Below are 18,115 nucleotides of genomic sequence, written 5' to 3'. Positions count from 1 at the left end.
ATGGCCGGACAGATAGCCTTTCATTCTCCTGAAAAATGTCTTGATGAACTTGGGAATTCATTTTTCCGTCGATGATAGGAAGCTGTCCAGGCCCTGAGGCAGCAAAGCAGCCCCAAACCATGATGCTCCCTCCACCATACTTTACAGTGGGGATGAGGTTTTGATGTTGGTGTTCTGTGCCTTTCTTTCTCCACACATAGTGTTGTTTGTTCCTCCCAAGCAACTCAACTTTAGTTTCATCTGTCCACAGAATATTTTTCCAGTAGCGCTGTGGAACATCCAGGTGCTCTTTTGCGAACCTCAGACATACAGCAATGGTTTTTTTGGACAGCAGTGGTTTCTTCCGTGGTGTCCTCCCATGACCACCATTCCTTGTTTAGTGTTTTACGTATCGTAGACGCGTCAACAGAGATGTTAGAATGTTCCAGAGATTTCTGTAAGTGTTGTGTGTTCCTTCCAAACCACTCAACTGTAGTTTAATCTGTCCACAGAATATTTAGTAAAAAGCATTGTGGAACATCCAGGTGCTCTTTTGCGAAATTCAGACATGCAGCAATGTTTTCTTTGGACAGCAGTGGCTTCTTCCGTGGTGTCTCATGACCTCTCATGACCCCCGTTCTTGTTTAGTGTTTTACGTATCGTAGACTCGTTAACAGAGATGTTAGCATGTCCCAGAGATTTCTGCAAGTCTTTAGCTGACACTCTACGATTCTTCTTAACCTCATTGAGCATTCTGTACTGTGCTCATGCAGTCATATTTGCAGGACGGCCACTCCTAGGGAGAGTAGCAACAGTGCTGAACTTTCTCCATTTATAGACACTTAGTCTTACCCTGGACTGATGAACATCAAGGCTTTTAGAGATACTTTTGTAACCCTTTCCAGCTTAATGCAAGTCAACAATTCTTCATCTTAGGTCTTCTGAGATCTCTTTTGTTCAAGGCATGGTTCACATCAGGCAATGCTTCTTGTGAATAGCAAATTCAAATTTTGTGTGAGTGTTTTTTATAGGGCAGGGCAGCTCTAACCAACATCTCCAATCTCGTCTCATTGATTGGACTCCAGGTTAGCTGACTCCTGACTCCAATTAGCTAAGTCATTAGCCTAGGGGTTCACATACTTTTTCCAACCTACACTGTGAAAGTTAAAATGATGTATTCAATATAGACCAAAAAAATGCTATAATTTGTATGTTATTAGTTTAAGCAGACTGTGTTCGTCTATTGTTGTGACTAAGATGAAGATCAAATCAAATTGTATGACTAATTTATGCAGAAATCAAGGTCATTCCAAAGAGTTCTCATCATTTTTCATGCCTCTGTAATACCATCATAATCATTTCACAGAGAATGTGTTTGAGTTAGACCAAGCTTTTGGTATTTCCCCTGTGATTTCTGAGAGCACGTATTGCACACACATACTCACAGGGACAGCCAGTGATGTGCAGGCCGGGTCGTAATGCTCAGCTGCTAGTGCTGATGGGTTGTTTGTGTCTTGTAGGCTGGTCAAGCTGGCAGACTGATGGATACTGATAGAGCTGAATGGTGGCCAACCCCTCCATCCTTTCTCTGTGGCTACACACGCACATGCACGCACGCGCGCACACGCACACACACCCTCTTTTTCCTTCTCATCGTCCTTCTGATCTCCCCTTCCCTCCTCCTGCTGTTTTTCCTCTCTCTCCTGCCTCCTCTCTCTCCTGCCTCTTCTCTCTCCTGCCTCCTCTCTCTCCTGCCTCTTCTCTCTCCTGCCTCCTCTCTCTCCTGCCTCTTCTCTCTCCTGCCTCCTCTCTCTCCTGCCTCCTCTCTCTCCTGCCTCCTCTCTCTACTGCCTTCTCTCTCAACTTCCTGTCTCCCCTGCCTCCTCTCTGTCCTGCCTCCTCTCTCTACTGCCTCTTCTCTCTCCTGCCTCCTCTCTCTCCTGCCTCCTCTCTCTACTGCCTTCTCTCTCACCTTCCTGTCTCCCCTGCCTCCTCTCTCTCTCCTGCCACCTCTATTTCCTGGTTTCTCTCTCCTGCCTCCTCTCTCTACTGCCTCCTGTCTCCTCTCTCTCCTGCCTCCTCTCTCTACTGCCTCCTCTCTCCCCTGCCTCCTCTCTCTACTGCCTCCTCTCTCACCTGCCTCCTCTCTCTCCTGCCACCTCTCTTTCCTGGTTTCTCTCTCCCTGCCTCCTCTCTGTACTGTCTCCTCTCTCCCCTGCCTCCTCTCTCCCCTGCCTCCTCTCTCTGCTGCCTCCTCTCTCACCTGCCTCTCTCCCCTGCCTTCTCTCTCTCCTGCCTACTCTCTCCCCTGCCTTCTCTCTCTCCTGCCTCCTCTCTCACCTGCCTCTCTCCCCTGCCTTCTCTCTCTCCTGCCTCCTCTCTCCCCTGCCTTCTCTCTCTCCTGCCTCCTCTCTCCCTGCCTCCTCTCTCTACTGCCTCCTCTCTCTCCTGCCTCCTCTCTCTCCTGCCTCCTCTCTCTCCTGCCTCCTCTCTCCTGCCTCCTCTCTCTACTGCCTCCTCTCTCCCCTGCCTCCTCTCTCTCCTGCCTCCTCTCTCACCTGCCTCTCTGTCCTGCCTTCTCTCTCTCCTGCCTCCTCTCTCCCCTGCCTTCTCTCTCTCCTGCCTCCTCTCTCCCCTGCCTCCTCTCTCTCCTGCCTCCTCTCTCCCCTGCCTTCTCTCTCTCCTGCCTCCTCTCTCTCCTGCCTCCTCTCTCACCTGCCTCTCTCCCTGCCTCCTCTCTCTCCTGCCTCCTCTCTCTCCTGCCTCCTCTCTCTCTGCCTCCTCTCTCACCTGCCTCTCTCCCTGCCTCCTCTCTCCCTGCCTCCTCTCTCTCCTGCCTCCTCTCTCACCTGCCTCTCTCCCCTGCCTCCTCTCTCCCTGCCTCCTCTCTCTCCTGCCTCCTCTCTCTCCCTGCCTCCTCTCCTCCTGCCTCCTCTCTCTCCTGCCTCCTCTCTCCTGCCTCCTCTCTCCCTGCCTCCTCTCTCCCCTGCCTCCTCTCTCCCCTGCCTCCTCTCTCTCCTGCCTCCTCTCTCCCTGCCTCCTCTCTCTCCTGCCTCCTCTCTCCCCCCTCCTCTCTCCCTGCCTCCTCTCTCTCCTGCCTCCTCTCTCTCCTGCCTCCTCTCTCCCCTCCTCTCTCTCCTGCCTCCTCTCTCTCCTGCCTCCTCTCTCTCCTGCCTCCTCTCTCTCCTGCCTCCTCTCTCTCCTGCCTCCTCTCTCTCCTGCCTCCTCTCTCTCCTGCCTCCTCTCTCCTGCCTCCTCTCTCCCCTGCCTCCTCTCTCTCCCCTACCTCCTCTCTCCCCTGCCTCCTCTCTCTCCTGCCTCCTCTCTCTCCTGCCTCCTCTCTCTCCTGCCTCCTCTCTCTCCTGCCTCCTCTCTCCCCTGCCTCCTCTCCTGCCTCCTCTCTCCCCCTGCCTCCTCTCTCCCTGCCTCCTCTCTCCCCTGCCTCCTCTCTCCCCTGCCTCCTCTCTCCCTGCCTCCTCTCTCCCTGCCTCCTCTCTCCCTGCCTGCCTCCTCTCTCCTGCCTCCTCTCTCTCCTGCCTCCTCTTTCCCCTGCCTCCTCTCTCTCCCTGCCTCCTCTCTCCTGCCTCCTCTCTCCTGCCTCCTCTCTCTCCTGCCTCCTCTCTCTCCTGCCTCCTCTCTCTCCTGCCTCCTCTCTCCCTGCCTCCTCTCTCTCATGCCTCCTCTCTCTCTGCCTCCTCTCTCTCCTGCCTCCTCTCTCTCCTGCCTCCTCTCTCTCCTGCCTCCTCTCTCTCCCCTGCCTCCTCTCTCTCCCCTGCCTCCTCTCTCTCCTGCCTCCTCTCTCTCCGCCTCCTCTCTCTCCTGCCTCCTCTCTCCCCTCCTCTCTCCCCTGCCTCCTCTCTCTCCTGCCTCCTCTCTCCCCTGCCTCCTCTCTCCCCTGCCTCCTCTCTCTCCCTCCTCTCTCTCCTGCCTCCTCTCTCCTGCCTCCTCTCTCCCCTGCCTCCTCTCCTGCCTCCTCTCCCCTGCCTCCTCTCTCCTGCCTCCTCCTCCCTGCCTCCTCTCTCCCCTGCCTCCTCTCTCCCTGCCTCCTCTCTCTCCTGCCTCCTCTCTCTCCTGCCTCCTCTCTCTCCTGCCTCCTCTCTCTCCTGCCTCCTCTCTCCTGCCTCCTCTCTCCCTGCCTCCTCTCTCCCCTGCCTCCTCTCTCCTGCCTCCTCTCTCCCTGCCTCCTCTCTCCTCCTGCCTCCTCTCTCCTGCCTCCTCTCTCCCCTGCCTCCTCTCTCCCTGCCTCCTCTCTCCCTGCCTGCCTCTCTCCCCTGCCTCCTCTCCTGCCTCCTCTCTCCTGCCTCCTCTCTCTCCTGCCTCCTCTCTCTCCTGCCTCATCTCTCCCCCTGCCTCCTCTCTCTCCTGCCTCCTCTCTCCTGCCTCCTCTCTCTCCCTGCCTCCTCTCTCCCCTGCCTCCTCTCTCTCCTGCCTCCTCTCTCCCTGCCTCCTCTCTCCCTGCCTCTCTCTCTCCTGCCTCCTCTCTCCCTCCTCCTCCTCTCTCCTGCCTCCTCTCTCTCCTGCCTCCTCTCCTCCTCTCTCTCCTGCCTCCTCTCTCTCCTGCCTCCTCTCTCCCTGCCTCCTCTCTCTCCTGCCTCCCTCCTCCTCCTCCTCCCCTGCCTCCTCTCTCCTGCCTCCTCTCTCTCCTGCCTCCTCTCTCTCCTGCCTCCTCTCTCCCCTGCCTCCTCTCTCCCTGCCTCCTCTCTCCCCCTCCTCTCTCCCCTGCCTCCTCTCTCCTGCCTCCTCTCCTGCCTCCTCTCTCCCCTGCCTCCTCTCTCCCTGCCTCCTCTCTCTCCTGCCTCCTCTCTCCTGCCTCCTCTCTCCCCTGCCTCATCTCTCCCTGCCTCCTCTCTCCCCTGCCTCCTCTCTCCCTGCCTCCTCTCTCCCCTGCCTCCTCTCTCCCCTCCTGCTCTCCTGCCTCCTCTCCCCTGCCTCCTCTCTCTCCTGCCTCCTCTCTCCCTGCCTCCTCTCTCCCTGCCTCCTCTCTCCCCTGCCTCCTCTCTCCTGCCTCCTCTCTCCCCTGCCTCCTCTCTCTCCCTGCCTCCTCTCTCCTGACTCCTCTCTCCCCTGCCTCCTCTCTCTCCTGCCTCCTCTCTCTCCTGCCTCCTCTCTCTCCCTGCCTCCTCTCTCTCCTGCCTCCTCTCTCCTGCCTCCTCTCTCTGCCTCCTCTCTCTCCCTGCCTCCTCTCTCTCCCTGCCTCCTCTCTCCCCTGCCTCCTCTCTCCTCCTCCCTCCTCTCCCCTGCCTCCTCTCTCCCCTGCCTCCTCTCTCTCCTGCCTCCTCTCTCCCTGCCTCCTCTCCCCTGCCTCCTCTCTCCCCTGCCTCCTCTCTCTCCTGCCTCCTCTCTCCCCTGCCTCCTCTCTCCCCTGCCTCCCTCTCTCCCCTGCCTCCTCTCTCTCCTGCCTCCTCTCTCCCTGCCTCCTCTCTCCTGCCTCCTCTCTCCCCTGCCTCCTCTCTCTCCTGCCTCCTCTCTCCCTGCCTCCTCTCTCCTCCCCTCCTCTCTCCCCTGCCTCCTCTCTCCCTGCCTCCTCTCTCCCCTGCCTCCTCTCTCTCCCCTCCTCTCTCTCCTGCCTCCTCTCTCCCTGCCTCCTCTCTCTCCTGCCTCCTCTCTCCCCCTGCCTCCTCTCTCTCCTGCCTCCTCTCTCCTCCTCCTCTCTCTCCCCTGCCTCCTCTCTCCCCTGCCTCCTCTCTCTCCTGCCTCCTCTCTCTCCTGCCTCCTCTCTCCCCTGCCTCCTCTCTCTCCTCCTCCTCTCTCCCTGCCTCCTCTCTCCTGCCTCCTCTCTCTCCTGCCTCCTCTCTCTCCTGCCTCCTCTCTCCCTGCCTCCTCTCTCCCTGCCTCCTCTCTCTCTCCTGCCTCCTCTCCTCCTCCTCCTCTCTCTCCTGCCTCCTCTCTCCCCCTCCTCTCTCCTGCCTCCTCTCTCCTGCCTCCTCTCTCCTGCCTCCTCTCTCCCTGCCTCCTCTCTCCTGCCTCCTCTCTCCCTGCCTGCCTCCTCTCTCCCTGCCTCCTCTCTCCTGCCTCCTCTCTCCCTGCCTCCTCTCTCCCTGCCTCCTCTCTCTCCTGCCTCCTCTCTCCCCTGCCTCCTCTCTCCCCTGCCTCCTCTCTCCTGCCTCCTCTCTCCTGCCTCCTCTCTCCCCTGCCTCCTCTCTCCTCCTCCTCTCTCCTGCCTCCTCCCCTGCCTCCTCTCTCTCCTGCCTCCTCTCTCTCCCTGCCTCCTGCCTCTCTCCCCTGCCTCCTCTCTCCCTGCCTCCTCTCTCTCCTGCCTCCTCTCTCCCCTGCCTCCTCTCTCTCCTGCCTCCTCTCTCTCCTGCCTCCTCTCTCTCCTGCCTCCTCTCTCTCCTGCCTCCTCTCTCCCCTGCCTCCTCTCTCCCCTGCCTCCTCTCTCTCCTGCCTCCTCTCTCTCCTGCCTCCTCTCTCCTGCCTCCTCTCTCCTGCCTCCTCTCTCCCCTGCCTCATCTCCCCTGCCTCCTCTCTCTCCCTGCCTCCTCTCTCTCCTGCCTCCTCTCTCCCCTGCCTCCTCTCTCCCCTGCCTCCTCTCTCTCCCTGCCTCCTCTCTCTCCTGCCTCCTCTCTCCCCTGCCTCCTCTCTCCCCTGCCTCCTCTCTCCCCTGCCTCCTCTCCCCCTGCCTCCTCTCTCCCCTGCCTCCTCTCTCCCCCTGCCTCCTCTCTCTCCTGCCTCCTCTCTCCCCTCCTCTCTCCTCCCTCCTCTCCCTCCTGCCTCCTCTCTCTCTCCTGCCTCCTCTCTCTCCTGCCTCCTCTCTCTCCTGCCTCCTCTCTCTCCTGCCTCCTCTCTCTCCTGCCTCCTCTCTCCCTGCCTCCTCTCTCTCCTGCCTCCTCTCTCCCCTGCCTCCTCTCTCCCTGCCTCCTCTCTCCCTGCCTCCTCTCTCCTGCCTCCTCTCTCCCCTGCCTCCTCTCTCCTGCCTCCTCTCTCTCTCTCTCCTCCTGCCTCCTCTCTCCCCTGCCTCCTCTCTCCCTGCCTCCTCTCTCTCCCTGCCTCCTCTCTCCTGCCTCCTCTCTCCCTGCCTCCTCTCTCCTCCTCTCCTCCTCTCTCTCTCCTCTCCTGCCTCCTCTCTCCCCTCCTCTCCCTCTCCCCCTGCCTCCTCTCTCCTGCCTCCTCTCTCTCCTGCCTCCTCTCTCTCCTGCCTCCTCTCTCTCCTGCCTCCTCTCTCTCCCTGCCTCCTCTCTCTGCCTCCTCTCTCTCCTGCCTCCTCTCTCTCCTGCCTCCTCTCTCCTGCCTCCTCTCTCTCTGCCTCCTCTCTCTCCTGCCTCCTCTCTCTCCTGCCTCCTCTCTCCTGCCTCCTCTCTCTCCCTGCCTCCTCTCTCCTCTGCCTCCTCTCTCTGCCTCCTCCTCCTCTCTCCTGCCTCCTCTCTCTCCTGCCTCCTCTCTCCCCTGCCTCCTCTCTCTCCTGCCTCCTCTCTCCTCCTGCCTCTCCTCTCCTCCCTCTCTCCTGCCTCCTCTCTCCCCTGCCTCCTCTCTCCCTGCCTCCTCTCTCCCTGCCTCCCTCCCTGCCTCCTCCCCTGCCCTCTCTCTCCCTCCTCCTCTCCTGCCTCCTCCTCCTGCCTCCTCTCTCCCCTGCCTCCTCTCCTCCCTGCCTCCTCTCTCCTGCCTCCTCTCTCCCTGCCTCCTCTCTCCCCTGCCTCCTCTCTCCCCTGCCTCCTCTCTCTCCTGCCTCCTCTCTCTCCTGCCTCCTCTCTCCCCTCCCTCCTCTCTCCCTGCCTCCTCTCTCCCTGCCTCCTCCTCCTCTCTCCCTGCCTCCTCTCTCTCCTGCCTCCTCTCTCTCCCTGCCTCCTCTCTCTCCTGCCTCCTCTCTCCCTGCCTCCTCTCTCCTGCCTCCTCTCTCTCCTGCCTCCTCTCTCTCTGCCTCCTCTCTCTCCTGCCTCCTCTCTCCCCTGCCTCCTCTCTCCTCCTCCTCTCCTCTCTCTCCTGCCTCCTCTCTCCCCCTGCCTCCTCTCTCCCCCCTCCTCTCTCCTGCCTCCTCTCTCCTCCTCTCTCTCCTGCCTCCTCTCTCCCCTGCCTCCTCTCCTCCTCCTCTCTCTCCTGCCTCCTCTCTCCCCTGCCTCCTCTCTCCTGCCTCCTCCTCCCCTGCCTCCTCTCTCCCCTGCCTCCTCTCTCCCCTGCCTCCTCTCTCCCCTGCCTCCTCTCTCTCCTGCCTGCCTCCTCTCTCTCCCTGCCTCCTCTCTCCCCTGCCTCCTCTCTCCCTGCCTCCTCTCTCTCCTGCCTCCTCTCCTCCTCTCTCCTGCCTCCTCTCTCTCCTGCCTCCTCTCCCTCTCCTCCTCCTCCTCTCTCTCTCCCCTGCCTCCTCTCTCTCCTCCTCCTGCCTCCTCCTCTCCTGCCTCCTCTCTCTCCTGCCTCCTCTCTCTCCTGCCTCCTCTCTCCCTGCCTCCTCTCTCTCCTGCCTCCTCTCTCCTGCCTCCTCTCTCTCCTGCCTCCTCTCTCCTCCTCCTCTCTCCCTGCCTCCTCTCTCTCCTGCCTCCTCTCTCCTCCTCCTCTCTCCCTGCCTCCTCTCTCTCCTGCCTCCTCCTCCCTCCTCCTCTCCCTGCCTCCTCTCTCCCCTGCCTCCTCTCTGCCTGCCTCCTCTCTCCCCTGCCTCCTCTCTCCTGCCTCCTCTCTCTCCTGCCTCCTCTCTCTCCTCCTCTCTCTCCTGCCTCCTCTCTCCCCTGCCTCCTCTCTCTCCCTGCCTCCTCTCTCTCCTGCCTCCTCTCTCTCCTGCCTCCTCTCTCCCCTGCCTCCTCTCTCTCCTGCCTCCTCTCTCTCCTGCCTCCTCTCTCTCCTGCCTCCTCTCTCCCTGCCTCCTCTCTCTCCTGCCTCCTCTCTCCCTGCCTCCTCTCTCCCTCTCTCCTCCTCTCTCTCTCCTGCCTCCTCTCTCCTGCCTCCTCTCCTGCCTCCTCTCTCCCTGCCTCCTCTCTCCCTGCCTCCTCTCTCCTCCTCTCTCTCCTGCCTCCTCTCTCCTCAGCCTCCCTCTCTCTCCTGCCTCCTCTCTCTCCCTGCCTCCTCTCTCCCTGCCTCCTCTCTCTCCTGCCTCCTCTCTCTCCTGCCTCCTCTCTCCCTGCCTCCCTCTCTCCTGCCTCCTCTCTCTCCCTGCCTCCTCTCTCTCCTGCCTCCTCTCTCCCTGCCTCCTCTCTCTCCTGCCTCTCTCTCCTGCCTCCTCTCTGCCTCCTCTCTCCCCTGCCTCCTCTCCCCTGCCTCCTCTCTCCTGCCTCCTCTCCCCTGCCTCCTCTCTCCCCTGCCTCCTCTCTCCCTGCCTCCTCTCTGCCTCCTCTCTCCCTGCCTCCTCTCCCCCTGCCTCCTCTCTCCCCTGCCTCCTCTCTCTCCTGCCTCCTCTCTCTCCTGCCTCCTCTCTCCTGCCTCCTCTCTCCTGCCTCCTCTCTCTCTCCTCTCTCCTCCTCCTCTCCCTCCTCCTCCTCTCTCCTGCCTCCTCTCTCTCCCTCCTCCTCTCCCTGCCTCCTCCCCTCCTCCTCTCTCCTGCCTCCTCTCTCTCCTGCCTCCTCTCTCTCCTGCCTCCTCTCTCCTGCTCCCTCCTCCTCCTCCTCTCCTGCCTCCTCTCTCCCTGCCTCCTCTCTCCTGCCTCCTCTCTCTCCTGCCTCCTCTCTCTCCTGCCTCCTCTCTCCTCCTCCCTCCTCTCCTGCCTCCTCTCTCTCCTGCCTCCTCCTCTCTCCCCTGCCTCCTCTCTCCCCTGCCTCCTCTCTCCTGCCTCCTCTCTCCTGCCTCCTCTCTCCTGCCTGCCTCCTCTCTCTCCTGCCTCCTCTCTCTCCTGCCTCCTCTCTCCCCTGCCTCCTCTCTCCCTGCCTCCTCTCTCCCCTGCCTCCTCTCTCCTGCCTCCTCTCTCTCCTGCCTCCTCTCTCCCTGCCTCCTCTCTCCCCTGCCTCATCTCTCCCCTGCCTCCTCTCTCTCCTCCTCCTCTCTCCTGCCTCCTCTCTCCCCTGCCTCCTCTCTCCCCTGCCTCCTCTCTCTCCCTGCCTCCTCTCTCTCCTGCCTCCCTCCCCCTCCTCCTCTCTCCCCTGCCTCCTCTCTCTCCTGCCTCCTCTCTCTCCTGCCTCCTCTCTCTCCTGCCTCCTCTCTCTCCTGCCTCCTCTCTCCTGCCTCCTCTCTCTCCTGCCTCCTCTCTCTCCTGCCTCCTCTCTCTCCTGCCTCCTCTCTCTCCTGCCTCCTCTCTCCTCAGCCTCCTCTCTCTCCTGCCTCCTCTCTCTCCTGCCTCCTCTCTCTCCTGCCTCCTCTCTCTCCTGCCTCCTCTCTCTCCTGCCTCCTCTCTCTCCTTCTACCAGATATGTGCATGTGTTATAGCTCTATTTCCTATCCTTTAGGCCATTGGGAAGGTGAAGTCAAAGCTTCCTCATAAACACGCTGAGGAGAGGCTCAGAAAACTTCTTAGCTCTGAAGAGGAAATAAGAAAATGCTAAGAGGGTTTCCACTTATCCTCTCTTACTCTCTGCATGATCTAAAGCTGATATACAACTTTGTATTCTGAATCAGATTTTAAAACGTGTTTGGTATAGTTCAGCCTACCTGGTTCTTATCGTAAAAGGAGTTATTATTGTCCCTTCGTATCTTCCTGATATGAAGTTGAATTATAGAGTATATTCTGTTTCAGATTTATTGTATCTGCTGATAAACAGTACAATGTTCCCTCGAGTAGTTCACCAGGTTATTATTGTAAAATAATAATTTGCTCTCATCTTGACTTATTTGTCTAAATGAAGGTACACGACCGTTCAAAAGTTTGGGGTCACTTAGAAATGTCCTTGTTTTTGAAAGAAAAGCCCATTTTTTGTCCATTAAAATAACATCAAATTGATCAGAAATAATACATTGTTAATGTTGTAAATGACTATTGTAGCTGATTTGTTATGGAATATCTACAAAGGCGTACAGAGGCCCATTATCAGCAACCATCACTCCTGTGTTCCAATGGCACGGTGTGTTAGCTAATCCAAGTTTATAATTTTAAAAAGGCTAATTGAGCATTAGAAAACCTTTTTGCAATTATGTTAGCACAGCTGGAAACTGTTGTTCTGATTAAAGAAGCAATAAAACTGGCCTTCTTTAGATTAGTTAAGTATCTGGAGTATCAGCATTTGTGGGTTAGATTGCAGGCTTAAAATGGCCAGAAACAAAGACCTTTCTTCTGAAACTCGTCAGTCTATCCTTGTTCTGAGAAAGGAAGGCTATTCCATGCTAGAAATTGCCAAGAAACTGAAGATGTCGTACAACGCTGTGTACTACTCCCTTCACAGAACAGTGCAAACTGTCTCTAAACGGAATAGAAAGAGGAGTGGGAGGCCCCGGTGCACAACTGAGCAAGAGGACAAGTACATTAGTGTCTAGAGAAACAGATGCCTCACAATTCCTCAACTGGCAGCTTCATTAAATAGTACCTGCAAAACACCAGTCTCAACGTCAACAGTGAAGAGGCGACTCCAGGATGCTGGCCTTCTAGGCAGAGTCGGAGTCGCCTCTTCACTGTTGACGTTGAGACTGGACAGAGGAACCCTGCCTAGAAGGCCAGCATCCTGGAGTCGCCTCTTCACTGTTGACGTTGACTGGTGTTTTGCAGGTACTATTTAATGAAGCTGCCAGTGGAGGACTTGTGAGGCAGCGGTTTTCTTTCAAAAACAAGGAAATATCTAAGTGACCCCAAACTTTTGAGCGGTAGTGTATATTGTCTGCATAATGGGACATAAAAGGTCATATAGTTAGCTGTTCATAAAGTAACAATGGTCCAGTAATTATTTCAGGAAACTTTCCCTTCAGTCGCTAATCTCTGTAGTTGCAATAATGGCCATTCCTCATCAAAGTGGTTATTTCTTCCCTCCATCGTCTCTCTGACCTGACGCCAGAAGTCATTTCATTCCATGAATACAGAACCTTTATCAATGAAAATCCCCTGGAGGTCCAGAAGGGAAAAGACAGTTGAGGAGTCAGAATCTATTGGACTCTCCCCCTGAAAGGAGAGGCCTGAGTTTTATCTCCTAATTCCTCTCTGCTAGTAAAAACGGGTAAAGCATCCACCATTTCTTCCTATGTAAATCACAATGACATTCAGCTCTGTGCTCGCTCTCTCATGTCTAAGTATTCCTCATTTTCTCCCCTGGTGTAAATCACATTGACATTCAGCTCTGTGCTCTCTCCCTCATGTCTAAGCGTCTCTCATTCTCTCCCCTGGTGTAAATCACATTGGCATTCGGCTCTGTGCTCGCTCCCTCGTGTCTGGAGTGGACCCCGGTGTGTGTGCATGTTAATTGGATTTAGTGTCCGTATTTAACATGAACTGACACACGATACGATGCGGTCAACAAGATGGCGCTGACAGACACGGTTGCCCTGTTTCTAACTTTGCAGTATTTTTTGCTGTTGCTGTTATTTCTTACATTATTTGCTCAGAATTCCCTCAACTGAATCCTTTGTTTGAACTTCCCGAGGCAGCTCTATGTATCCAGCTGGTCTCCACCAAATCGCAGACGCCAGCCCAGACGACATCCCTAGCCGCGTCCACAGAGCATGTGCAGACCAGCTGGCTGGAGTGTTTACAGACATATTCAATCTCTCCAAATCCCAGTCTGAAGTCTCCACACTGTACCCAAGAAAGTGAAGGTAACTGAACTAGATGACTATTGCCCTGTCGCAGTCACTTCTGTCATCATGAAGTGCTCTTAGAGGCTAGTTAAGGATAATATCACCTCCACCAGACCCACTATAATTCACATATCGCCCCAACAGATCCACGGACGACGCAATCGCACATTGCCCTGTACCGGTGAAATATCTATGTCAGAATGCTGTTCATCAACTACAGCTCAGCCTTCAACACCCTAGTGCCCCTCTAAGTTCATCACTAAGCTCAGGGCCCTTGGTCTGAAGTCCTCCCTGTGCAACTGGGTCCTGGACTTCATGTGTTGAAAGTAGGTAAGAACACCTACGCAATGCTGATCCTCAAGATGGACAGGGGTGTGTGCTCATCCCCCTGCTCAACTCCCTGTTCACCGATGACTGTGTGGCCTCTCACATCGCCAACTCAATCATAAAGTTTGCTGACGACACAGCAGTGGTAGGCCAGATTACCAACAATGATGAGACAGCCTACAGGGAGGAGGTGAGGGTCCTGGTGGAGTGGTGTCAGGAAAATAACCTCTCAACGTCAACATCAACAAAACAAAGGAGTTGATCGTGGCCTTCAGGAGACAGCAGAGAGAGCATGTCCCAATCCGCATCGACAGGGCCCGAAGTGCTGTAGGTCAGAAGCTTCAAGTTCCTCAGCGTGACGACCTGAAATGATCCTTCACAAAGACAGTGTGGTGAAGAAGGCGCATCAGCGCCTCTTCAAAATCAGGAGGTTGAAGAAATTTGGCTTGGCCCCTAAGACCCTCACAAACTTCTACAGATGCACCATTGCGAGCATTCTGTTGGGCTGTATTACCGCCTGGTATGGTAATTGCAACCGCAAGGCTCTCCGGAGGGCGGTACGGTCACCCCAATCCATCACCGGGGGCACACTGCTTGCCCTCCAGGATTACAGCACCAGGTGTCACAGGAAGGCCAAGGTCATCAAGGACCTCAGCCACTCAAGCCACGGCCTGTTCACCTCGCTACCATCTAGAAGGAGGAGACAGTGCAGGAGCATCAATGCTGGGATGAGAGGCTGATTAACAGCTTCTAGCTCCAGGCCATCAGACTGTTAAACAGTCACCACTAGCTGGCCTTCCCTGCAGCTTTGAGACTGCTTTGCCCTATGTACATAGCAGTGGCGGTCAGTGCCGTTTAATGGTAGGGAGGATGATTTTATATTTAATTTTTTATTATATCATAATGGTTGACTGTCAGTCATTTTCCATTCACCCCAACTCAATGTAACAGCGATAGGTTTAGGATACTAAATGATACTCAAATGTATCATTTACTAAATGATACTCACACACCCCTGTCTGATCGTGATGAACTAATCAGGTAGATGTAATTAACTAGGAAGTTGGGGCACCAAGGAAAATATTCAGATAACAAAATTAAAATTTTCCTAATATAACTTTCAGATATTTTAATATCTGATCAATTTATTGCCTTTTAAAATGATAAACTTGGATTGTCGAACACAACGTGCCATTGGAACACAGGAGTGATGGTTGCTGATCATGGGCCTCTGTACGCCTATGTAGATATTCCATAAAACATCTGCTGTTTCCAACTACAATAGTCATTTACAACATTAACAATTTCTACAATGTATTTCTGATCAATTTTATGTTATTTTAATGGACAATTTTTAAATAAGGACATTTCTATGTGACCCCAAACTTTTGTAAGGTAGTTCAAATATACAGCTATAGTCAGAAGTTTAAAAACACTTAGGTTGGAGTCATTAAAACTCGTTTTCAACCACTACTCTAATTTCTTGTTATCAATCTATAGTTTTGGCAAGTTGATTAGGACATCTACCACCTACAATTGTTTACAGACAGATTATTTCACTTATAATTCACTGTATCACAATTCCAGTGGGTTAGACGTTTACATGCACTAAGTTGACTGTCTTTAAACAGCTTGGAAAATTCCAGAAAATTATGTCATGGTTTTAGAAGCTTCTGATAGGCTAATTTACATCATTTGAATCAATTGGAGGTGTACCTGTGGATGTATTTCAAGGCCTACCTTCAAACTCAGTGCCTCTTTGCTTGCCATCATGGGAAAATCAAAAGTAATCAGCCAAGACCTCAGAAAAAAATTGTAGACCTCCACAAGTCTGGTTCATCCTTGAGAGCAATTTCCAAACACCTGAAGGTACCACGTTCATCTGTAAAAACAATAGTATGCAAGTATAAACACCATGGGACCTCACAGCCATCATTCCTCTCAGGAAGGAGACGTATTCTGTCTCCTAGAGATTAACGTACTTTGGTGCGAAATTTGCAAATCAATCCCAGAACAACAGCAAATGACCTTGTGAAGATGCTGGAGGAAACAGGTACAAAAGTATCTATATCCACAGTTAAACGAGTCCTATACCTGCATAACCTGAAAGGCCGCTCAGCAAGGAAGAAGCCACTGCTCCAAACCGCCAGTTTGCAACTGCACATGGGGACAAAGATTGTACTTTTTGAAGAAATGTCCTCTGGTCTGATGAAACAAAAATAGAACTGTTTGGCCATAATGACCATCATTATGTTTGGAGGAAAAAGGGGGAGGCTTGCAAGCCGAAGAACACCATCCCAACCGTGAAGAACTGGGGTGGCAGCATCATGTTGTGTGGCAGCATCATGTTGTGGGGGTCCTTTGCTGCAGGAGGGACTGGTGTACTTCACAAAATAGATGGCATCATGAGGAAAGAAAATTATGTGGATATATTGAAGCAACCTCTCAAGATGTCAGTCAGGAAGTAAAAGCTTGGTCTCAAATGGGTCTTCCAAATGGACAATGACCCCAAGCATACTTCCAAAGTTGTGGCAAGATGGCTTAAGGACAACAAAGTCAAGATATTTGAGTGGCCGTCACAAAGCCCTGACCTCAATGTTATAGAAAATGTGTGGGCAGAACTGAAAAAGTTTGTGCGAGCAAGGAGGCCTACAAACCTGACACCAGCTCTGTCAAGAGGAATGGTACAAAATTCACCCAACTTATTGTGGGAAGCTTGTGAAAGGCTACCCAAAATGTTTGACCCAAGTAAAACAATTTAAAGGCAATGCTACCAAATACTAATTGAGTGTATGTCAACTTCTGACCCACTGGGAATGTGATGAATGAAATATAAGCTGAAATAAATCCTTCTCTTTACTATTATTCTGACATTTCACATTCTCAAAATAATGTGGTGATCCTAACTGACCTAAGACATGGAATTTTTACTTGGATGTATTTGGCTAAGGTGTATGTAAACTTCCGACTTCAACTGTATATCCATCCTGCCCTGCCTTTCTAAAGTCTTCGAAAGTCAAGTTAACAAACAGATAACCAACCATTTTGAATCCCACCGTACCTTCTCCGCTATGCAATCTGGTTTCCAAGCTGGTCACGGGTGCACCTCAGACACGCTCAAGGTCCTAAATAATATCATAACTGGCATTGATAAAAGACAGTACTGTGCAGCCGTCTTTATCAACCTGGCCAAGGCTTTTGACTCTGTCAATCACCGTATTCTTATTGGTAGACTTAATAGCTTTGGTTTCTCTAATGACTGCCTCGCCTGGTTCACCAACTACTTCTCAGATAGAGTTCAGTGTGTCAAATCGGATGGCTTCTTGTCCGGACCTCTGGCAGTCTCTAACATGAGCTGCCCCCCCCCCCCCTGGGTTAATAGTTTGTGTAGAGGTGCTGACCATCGGCGAATAAACTATAAACTATTAAAATAAAGAAAGTCGCACACTCCATTTATAAACTCCCGGCAATTTAATGGGTAAGTATCCGATAGTTAATAGTCACTATGGGGGTGCCACAGGGTTCAAATCTCGGGCCGACTCTCTTGCTGCTGGTGATTCTCTGATTCACCTCTACGCAGACGACACTATTCTGTATACACCCTTCTTTGGACTCTGTGTTAACAAATCTCCAAAAAAAGCCTCACTGCCATACAACACTCCTTCCGTGGCCTCCAACTGCGATGTCACTTTTCAAAATAGCCTCCAGCACTCTAATCAGCAAATTGAATGTAGTCTATCACCGTGCCATTCGTTTTGTCAACAAAGTCCCATATACTACCCACCACTGCGACCTGTATGCTCTCGTTGGTTGGCCCTCGCTACACGTCTGCCAAATCCACTGGCTCCAGGTCATCTATAAGTCTTTTCTAGGTAAAGCCCCGCCTTATCTCATCTCACTGGTCACCATAGCAACACCCACCCGTAGCACGGGCTCCAGCAGGTATATTTCACTGGTCATCCCCAAAGCCAACTCCTCCTTTGGCCGCCTTTCCTTCCAGTTTGTCTGTGTAGGTTGTATCCTCTCGCTCCAAGGCCAGATTAATTCAGCCTCTCTGTGGGTTGATGATTGTCACCTAACTCCAAGTCCTATTGAAAGGCTGTTTTGATGTTGCCGGCACGATGAGTCGACAATGAAGGGGGGTGCATTTAGTAGTTGGCTCTCTCTGTCTTTCTTATTCAAACACCCACAGCCACACACAAGCCCGAGCACCGTCCCCTTCCATTACATCTGTGCAGTTTTTCACAGGTCCTGTGTGGCTCAGTTGGCAGAGCATGGAGTTTCCAACACCAGGGTTGTTGGTTTGATTCTCATGGGGGACCGGTATGTAAATGTCTACACTCACTACTGTAAGTAGCTCTGGATAAGAGGGTCTGCTAAATGACAACGATGTCATATGTTTTCAAGTCTAAACAACGAGAGGTCTCAACCCCCCAGCAATTTTGTTTTTTGAGAGAACCAATCAATGAGCTCAATTTCTAATTAAATATTTTATTTACAAATGGCCTTCTGTCCAGACCAGTGAGTCATAGGTCTTCCTCGCTGTGTTTTCATGTGGGTCACGTCAGCCATATAAATGAATGGGCCGAGGTGTGGTGGTCAATACTGTAACAAGCAAACCCAAGGCCTTTCAGGAGTAAATAGTATTTGCATAATTGAAACAATTTCGAACCAAATAATGGCTCTTGCAGAATGTTATCGTCTTTCAGTGGTAAACACTTGTCCGCTGCCAGTGTCAGTGTTTGCAATGCTGTTGAAAGGTGGTTTATTGTGGGTTTACGGTGTTGTTTATTAACAATTCATTGTTTATTTTGCTCTTTAACTCCTATTTAGTGTGTTTTCCGTTGTTTCATTGTTCCATGCTGTTTCAGTGTTCCATGCTGTTTCAGTGTTCCATGCTGTTTCAGTGTTCCCATGCTTTTTCAGTGTCCCATGCTGTTTCAGTGTTCCATGCTGTTTCAGTGTCCGATGCTGTTTCAGTGTTCCATGCTGTTTCAGTGTTCCATGCTGTTTCAGTGTTCCATGCTGTTTCAGTGTTCCATGCTGTTTCAGTGTTCCATGCTGTTTCAGTGTTCCATGCTGTTTGAGTGTTCCATGCTGTTTCAGTGTTCCATGCTGTTTCAGTGTTCCATGCTGTTTCAGTGTTCCATGCTGTTTTAGTGTCCCATGCTGTTTCAGTGTTCCATTCCAGTGTTCCATGCTGTTTCAGTGTTCCATGCTGTTTCAGTGTTCCATGCTGTTTCAG

The 18,115-nt window shown here is 53.3% G+C and overlaps 1 protein-coding gene across 4 annotated transcripts in view; it reads left to right on the top strand.

Annotated features, from left to right (window-relative positions):
• Positions 1-18,115, top strand: part of LOC112240516 (semaphorin-5A-like) — a 310,054-nt gene that overhangs the window by 105,955 nt on the left and 185,984 nt on the right. The window lies entirely within an intron of this gene.

Source organism: Oncorhynchus tshawytscha, linkage group LG29 (genome assembly GCF_018296145.1).
Source record: "Oncorhynchus tshawytscha isolate Ot180627B linkage group LG29, Otsh_v2.0, whole genome shotgun sequence".
In the NCBI taxonomy this organism is placed as follows: Eukaryota; Metazoa; Chordata; class Actinopteri; order Salmoniformes; family Salmonidae; genus Oncorhynchus; species Oncorhynchus tshawytscha.
The sequence above is the reverse complement of the archived record's forward strand: the minus strand, read 5'-3'. Positions and strand labels throughout refer to the sequence as shown.